The following is a 7,795-nucleotide window of genomic DNA, read 5'->3' as shown; positions in this document are numbered from 1 at the left end:
GTGGTATTGTCGCAACCATGGAAATGCAGGCTGATGACACAGAACACTACAGATTTCAGAAACAGATGCGCTTGATCTGTGCACAAAGTCACATTGCTTTTTTGCAGTCAAGAACAGACATTTTTGTGGAGCTGTATTCGGTCCAGGATCCCGACCTTACACCGTACCCCAGATACATTTCTAGATGGTTCACATGTCTAACTGTGAAAGATAAAACTATAAATATTCAAGAGCAAGGCATTGGGAAACATCTCTGGGATATCAGGATTGGCAAGGATTTCTTTTTTCTTTCCTTTTTTTTTTTTTGAGACAGAGTCTTGCTCTGTTGCCCAGAATGGAGTGCAGTGACGTGATCTTGGCTCACTGCCAGCCTCCGATTCCTGGGTTCAAGTGATTCTCCTGCCTCAGCCTCCCGAGTAGCTGGGACTACAGGCGCCCACCATGTCCACCTAATTTTTATATTTTTAGTAGAGACGGGGTTTCACCATGTTGGCCAGGCTGATCTCAAACTCCTGACATCAAGTGATCCGCCCGCCTCAGCCTCCCAAAGTGCTGGGATTATAGGCGAGAGCCACCGCCCCTCGCCAGTAGTGATTTTTTAAATAGACAAATGAAAAGTGTATGTGTTGGCCAGGCTCAGTGGCTCATGCCTGTAATCCTAGCACTTTGGGAGGCTGAGGCAGGTAGATCACGAGGTCAAGAGATCAAGACTATCCTGCCAACATAGTGAAACCTGTCTCTACTAAAATACAAAAAATTAACCAGGCGTGGTGGCACGCACCTGTAATCCCAGCTACTTGGCAGGCTGAGGCAGGAGAACTGCTTGAACCCGGGAGGTGGAAGTTGCAGCAGTGAGCCGAGATCGTGCCACTGCACTCCAGCCTGTCGACAGAGCAAGACTCTGTCTCAAAAAAAAAAAAAAAAGAAAAGTGTATGTATTTATGGTGTACAACATAATGTATTGCTATATGTATACATTGTGGAGTGGCTAAATCAAGCTGTTTAACACATGCATTGCCTCACATACTTATTTTTTTGTGGTGTGAGCACTTAAAATCTATTGTCAGTGGTTTTCAAGAATGTGGTTCTTTTTTTTTTTTTTTTTTTGAGACGGAGTCTCACTCTATTGCCCAGGCTGGAGTGCAATGGCACGATCTCGGCTCACTGCAACCTCTGTCTCCCAGGTTCAAGTGATTCTCCTGCCTCAGCCTCCCGAGTAGCTGGGATTACAGGCGCGCACCACCGCGCCCAGCTAATTTATTTATTTATTTATTTTTTAGTATAGATGGGGTCTCACCATGTTGGTCAGGCTGGTCTTGAACTCCTGACCTCGTGATCCACCCACCTTGGCCTCCCAAAGTGCTGGGATTACAGGCGTGAGCCACCGTGCCTGGCGGAATATGGTTCATTATTATTAACTGTGGTCGCCTTCTTGTTCCATGGATCTTAAAACTTATACCTCCTGTCTATCTGAAGCTTTGTATCTTTTTGTATTGTTTTGTTTTTTGAAACAAGGTCTCACTTTGTCACCCAGGCTGGAGGGCAGTGGTGTGATCATGGCTCACTGTAGCCTTGAACTCCCTGGGTTCAAGGGATGCTCCCACCTCAGCCTCCTGAGAAACTGGGATTGCAGGTGCGCACCACCACACCCAGCTAATTTTGTATTTTTTGTAGAGATGGGGTTTTGTCATGTTGCTCAGGTTAATCTCAAACTCCTGAGCTCAAGCAATCCTCCCACGTTGACCTCCCAAAGTGCTGGGATTACAGGTGTGAGCCACTGTGCCTAGCCTGAAACAATGTATTCTCTGACTAAGAACTTCCCATTGGCACAGTGGCTAACATGTGTAATCCCAGCACTTTGGGAGGCCAAGGCAGGAGTATCACCTGAGGTTGGGAGTTCAAGACCAGCCTGGCCAATATGGTGAAACTCTACTAAAAATACAAAAATTAGCCGGGCATGGTGGTGCCTGCCTGTAATTCCAGCTACTTGGGAGGTTGAGGCAAGAGAATTGCTTGAACCCAGGAGACGGAGGTTGCGGTGATCCGAGATCATGCCATTGCACTCCAGCCTGGGCAACAAGAGCGAAACTCCATCTCAAAAAGAACTTCCCATTCCCTCTCTTCTTCCTCCACCCCCGGACTCCCTCCAGCCACTGGGAACCCCCATTCTGCTCTTTACTTCTATGAGTGCCACGTTTTCAGATTCCACATATGAGTGCCATCATGCAGTATTTGTCTTTCTGTGCTTGGCTGACTTTATTTAACGTATGTCCTCCAGGTTCATCCATGCTGTTCCAAATGACAGGATATCCTTCTTTTTTTTTTTTTTTTTTTTTTTTTTTTTTGAGACGAAGCCTAGCTCTGTCGCCCAGGCTGGAGGGTAGTGGTGTGATCTCAGCTCACCACAACCTCCGCCTCCCGGGTTCAAGCGATTATCCTGCCTCAGCCTCCTGAGTAGCTGGGACTACAGGCGTGCACCACCATGCCTGGCTAACTTTTATATTTTTAGTAGAGACAGGGTTTCACTATGTTGGCCAGGCTGGTCTCGAATTCCTGACTTCATGATCCGCCCGCCTCAGCCTCCCAAAGTGCTGGGATTACAGGCGTGAGCCACCGCGCCCTGCCAGGATTTCCTTCTTTTTTAAGGCTGCCTAGTATTCCATGGTGCGTACACACCCTGTTTTCTTGGTGCGTTCATCCATTGGTGGACACCTAGGTGGATTCCACATCTTGGCGACTGGGAACAGTGCTCCCATAAACACGGGAGTACAGGTGTCTCTTTCACATACTGATTTCATTTCCTTTGGAAATGTACCCAGTAGTGGGATTGCTGGATCATATGGCATTTCTATTGTTAATTTTTTTGAGGAAGCTGCGGTTGTAATGTCTAAGCTGAGAACTGCAGAATGAGGAGGAGGGGCTACCTGGAGATCCTAAGGAAGCCTGGATGTTACAACACAGGGAAGGGTTAGTGTAAGAACCCTGAGTAAAGGCGTCCTTTCTGGTGTATGAAGAACAGCGCAGCGGCTAATGGGATGCATCAGAGAGGGAGAGCTGAGGAACCTGGAGGTAGGAAGGAAAGCAGCCAACGCTAACAGGAGCCAGATCATGGAAGGCGTTTTAGGACACCGTAAAGAATCTGGCTTTTGTTCAAAGTGGAAAAGGAAGCAATTAGGGGTTGTTAGGATTGGAAATGACACAATCCGGTTTCTGTTTTTGAAAGAATCTTAGGCCGGGCACGATGGCCAGCACTTTGGGAGGCCGAGGTGGGCGGATCATGAGGTCAGGAGATGGAGACCATCCTGGCTAACACGGTGAAACCCCGTCTCCACTAAAAATACAAAAAAAAATTAGCTGGGTGTGGTGGCAGGTGCCTGTAGTCCCAGCTACTCGGGCTGCTGAGGCAGGAGAATGGCATGAACCCGGGAGGCGGAGCTTGCAGTGAGCCGAGATCGCGCCACTGCACTCCAGCCTGGGCGACAGAGCGAGACTCCGTCTCAAAAAAATAAATAAATAAATAAAATAAAATGAATAAAAATAAAAAAATAAAAGAATCTTGCTGGGTGGCAGAAAGATACCAACTTGGTGAGGATGTCAAGTGAACAGGGTACAGAAGACGGGGATCCTTGGGAAAGACGCTGATGGTCTTGCATGGGTGGTAGCAGGAGAGATGAAGCTACACTAGCTAACGGGAAATTCCCTCACTCGGCAAGTATCCTAGAGTGCATTGTGCCCTGGTACAAACGGGCACTGCAGATAGAGCCACGAAGAAAATAAAGTCCTCTAGCCCGGGCGTGGTGGCTCATACCTGTAATCCCAGCATTTTGGGAAGCTGAGTTGGGAGGATCACTTGAGCCCAGGTGTTCAAGACCAGCCCGGGTAACATGGCAAAACCCCCGTCTCTACTAACAATACAAAAACTGTGGTGGTGCACGCCTGCAGTCCCAGCTACTCGGGAGGCTGAAGCCGGAGAATCGCTTGAACCCGGGAGGCAGAGGGTTGCAGTGAGCCGAGATCACAGCACTGCACGCTCCAGCCTGGGTGACAGAGTGAGACTGTCTCTGAAAAAAAAAAAAAAAAAAAAAAAAAAAAAAAAAGAACAAAGTCCCCTTAGCCAGACACGGTGGCTCATGCCTGTAATTCCAGCACTTCTGGAGGCCGAGGTGGTGGTTCACCTGAAGCCAGGAGTTCGAAACCAGCCTGGCCAATATGACAAGACACTGTCTCTACAAAAAAAAGATACAAACATTAGCCGGGCATGGTGGCATGTGCCTGTGGTCCCAGCTACTCAGAAGGTTGAGATGGGAGAATTGCTTGAACCCAGGGAAGTTAAGGCTGCAGTGAGCAGTGATCACATCACTGCCCTCCAGCCTGGGTGATAGAGCCAGACCCTGTCTTAAAACAAAAACAAAAAAAGTCCCTGTCCTCATGGCATTCCTGCACTTTAAGGGAAGACCAATAATTACCCACAGGAACACACAGACATGTCACACTATGTCAGACAGTGACGTGTGTGATAAAGAAAAAAAGCTGGGCATGAGAGCAGGAGTAACCAATGCAATTCTAGGAGAGGTGACGAGAGAAAGCCTCTCCGGAGACGGTGCTTGATCTGGGGCCCGCATGCCTCCAAGGAGAGCGTCTCTGGTGGGGGGAATAGCAGATCCGGATGCCTGGAGGTGGGAGTGTGTTTTGCCTGTTCTAAAAAGAGTAAAATGAACGCTGTGCTGGAGGAGAGTGAACAAGGGGAAGAGGAGTAAAACATGAGATCTGGCAGCCGGCAACGTTTGGAGAGAGACATTTGGGAAACAGATCCCCAAGGACTGGGTTATGGAGCCCAGCTGGGCTCTCCATGAATACCTGGGAGACATGGGGCGCATGAGTTGACAGCTGTCACTCAGGTTGTCACTCTACATCTGGCAAGCTCTGAACTCAAAGGGTGTTTTTGAGAAATATAAGTGTGTATACAGTTGATCCTTGAACAACACGGGTCTGAACTGCATGGGTCCACTTATCCAGGGATTTTCTTCCTCCTCTGCCACCCCGAGACAGCCAGACCAACTCTTCCTCTTCCTCCTCAGCCTGCTCAACCTGAAGATGATGAAGATGAAGACCTTTATGATGATCCACTTATACTTGAACAGTGAATATACTACTTTCTCCTTCTTATGATTTTCTTTCTTTTTTTTTTTTTTTTTGAGATGGAGTCTCACTCTGTTGCCCAGGCTGGAGTGCAGTGGCGCCATCTCAGCTCATTGCAACCTCCGCCTCCCAGGTTCAAGCGATTCTCCTGCCTCAGCGTCCTGAGTAGCTGGGATTACAGGCGCGTGCCACCATGCCCAGCTAATTTTTGTATTTTTATTAGAAATGGGATTTTACCATGTTGATCAGGGCTGGTCTCGAACTCCTGACCTCATGATCCGCCCACCTTGGCCTCCCAAAGTTCTGAGATTACAGGCGTGAGCCACTGTGCCCGGCCCCACACTGATTTTCTTGATAACATTTCCTTTTCTCTAGCTTCCTGTATTGTAAGAATATAGTATATTATACATAGAACGTCAGCTTTTTTTTCTTTTTTTTTTTTTAGGTAGGGTCTGGCTTTGTTGCCCAAGCTGAAGTGCAGTGGCACGATCTCGGCTCACTGCAACCTCCACCTCCTGGGTTCAAGCGATTTGGGGCCTCAGCCTCCCAAGTAGCTGGGATTACAGGTGAACGCCACCATGTGTGGCTAAATTTTTAGTAGAGGGTCTTACCATGTTTGCCAGGCTGTTCTTGAATGCCTGGCCTCAAGTGATCTGACCGCCTTGGCCTCCCAAAGTGCTGGGGTTATAGGTGTGAGCCACTGCACCCGGCCTATTTTTTCTTTTTTCTTTTTATTTATTTATTTATTTATTATTTTTTGAGACAGAGTCTCGCTCTGTCACCCAGGCTGGAGTGCGGTGGCGCGATGTCGGCTCGCTGCAAGCTCTGCCTCCGGGGTTCACGCCATTCTCCTGCCTCAGCCTCTCGAGTAGCTGGGACTACAGGCGCCCGCCACCGCGCCCGGCTAATTTTTTGTATTTTTAGTAGAGACGGGGCTTCACCGTGTTAGCCAGGATGGTCTGGATCTCCTGACCTCGTGATTCGCCCGCCTCCGCCTCCCAAAGTGCCGGGATTACAGGCGTGAGCCACCGCGCCCGGCCTTTTTCTTTTTTTAATCTGATTTTCTCCTAGAGCCTTCGGATGAGAGCTACCATTCTTTTATTTTATTTTAATTAATTTATTTATTTATTGTACTTTAATGTCAGTAGGGAAAGTATCTGAATCACAGAGCACCAAAGTATGTTAGCAGCGGAGAATGCGCGGGAGTCTACAGCGGAGAATGCGCAGGAGTCCGCAGCGGAGAATGCGCGGGAGTCCGCAGCGGAGAATGCGCGGGAGTCCGCAGCGGAGAATGCGCGGGAGTCCGCAGCGGAGAATGCGCGGGAGTCCGCAGCGGAGAATGCGCGGGAGTCCGCAGCGGAGAATGCGCAGGAGTCCGCAGCGGAGAATGCGTAGGAGTCTGCAGCAACTTCAATTTTTGCCTCTTCAGAAGAAAGGATTCCACTGAGGGGAATAAGGCAGGAGAGACCACGGTAAGCTTTAGAGCAGTAGTGAAAGTTTATTTAAAAGCCTCAGAACAGGAACTAGCCGGGCGCAGTGGCTCACGCCTGCAATCCCAGCAGTTTTGGGAGGCCGAGGCGGGCAGATCACAAGGTCAGGAGTTCCAGACCCAGCCTGACCAATATGGTGAAACCCCGTCTCTACTAAAAATACAAAAATTAGTTGGCCGTGACGTGATGGTGGGCGCCTGTAGTCCCAGCTACTCGGGAGGCTGAGGCAGGAGAGGCGCCAAACCCGGCAGGTGGAGGTTGCAGTGAGCCAAGATCGCGCCATTGCACTCCAGCCTGGGCAAAAGAGCAGGACTCCTTCTCCAAAAAAAGAAGAAAGAGAGAAAGAAGGGAGGGAGGGAGGGAGGGGCCGGGCACGGTGGCTCACGCCTGTAATCCCAGCACTTTGGGAGGCCGAGGCGGGCGGATCACCTGAAGTCAGGAGTTCAAGACCAGCCTGGCCAACATGGTGAAACCCCATCTCTACTAAAAATACAAAAATTAGCTGGGCGTGGTGGTGGGCGCCTGTAATCCCAGCTACTCAGGAGGCTGAGGCAGAAGAATCTCTTGAACCCGGGAGGTGGAGGCTGCGGTGAGCTGAGATCGCACCATTGCACTCCAGCCCGGGCAACAGGGCAAGACTCCGTCTCAAATAAAGAAGAAGAAAAAAAAAACTTTATATTGATAACCTGGATTTGTCTGCCTCGTTCTTTAGTTTCTTTCTTTTTTTTTTTTTTTTTTTTGAGACGGAGTCTGGCTCTGTCACCCAGGCTGGAGTGCAGTGGCACGATCATGGCTCACTGCAACCTCCGCCTCCCAGGTTCACACCATTCTCCTGCCTCAGACTCCCCAGTAGCTGGGACTACAGGCGTGTGCCACCAAGCCCGACTAATTTTTTGTTTTTGTATTTTTAGTAGAGACGGGGTTTCACCGTGTTAGCCAGGATGGTCTCGATCTCCTGACCTCATTATCTGCCCGCCTCGGCCTCCCAAAGTGCTGGAATTACAGGGGTGAGACACCGCGCCCGGCCTGTTCTTTAGTTTCTTAACTCCATGTGCATTTGGGGTCTGCTTTGCACATAGGGCCCTTTCACAGAAGGAGAAGGCTTGTTAGCAGCAAAAGGTATTGGGTGTGCTCTTGCACAGGTTGCTTCTCCTCTCTGCTTCCTC

The sequence above is a fragment of the Pongo pygmaeus genome, chromosome 20, assembly GCF_028885625.2.
Source record: "Pongo pygmaeus isolate AG05252 chromosome 20, NHGRI_mPonPyg2-v2.0_pri, whole genome shotgun sequence".
NCBI lineage: Eukaryota > Metazoa > Chordata > Mammalia > Primates > Hominidae > Pongo > Pongo pygmaeus.
Note: the sequence above shows the minus strand (reverse complement) of the source record.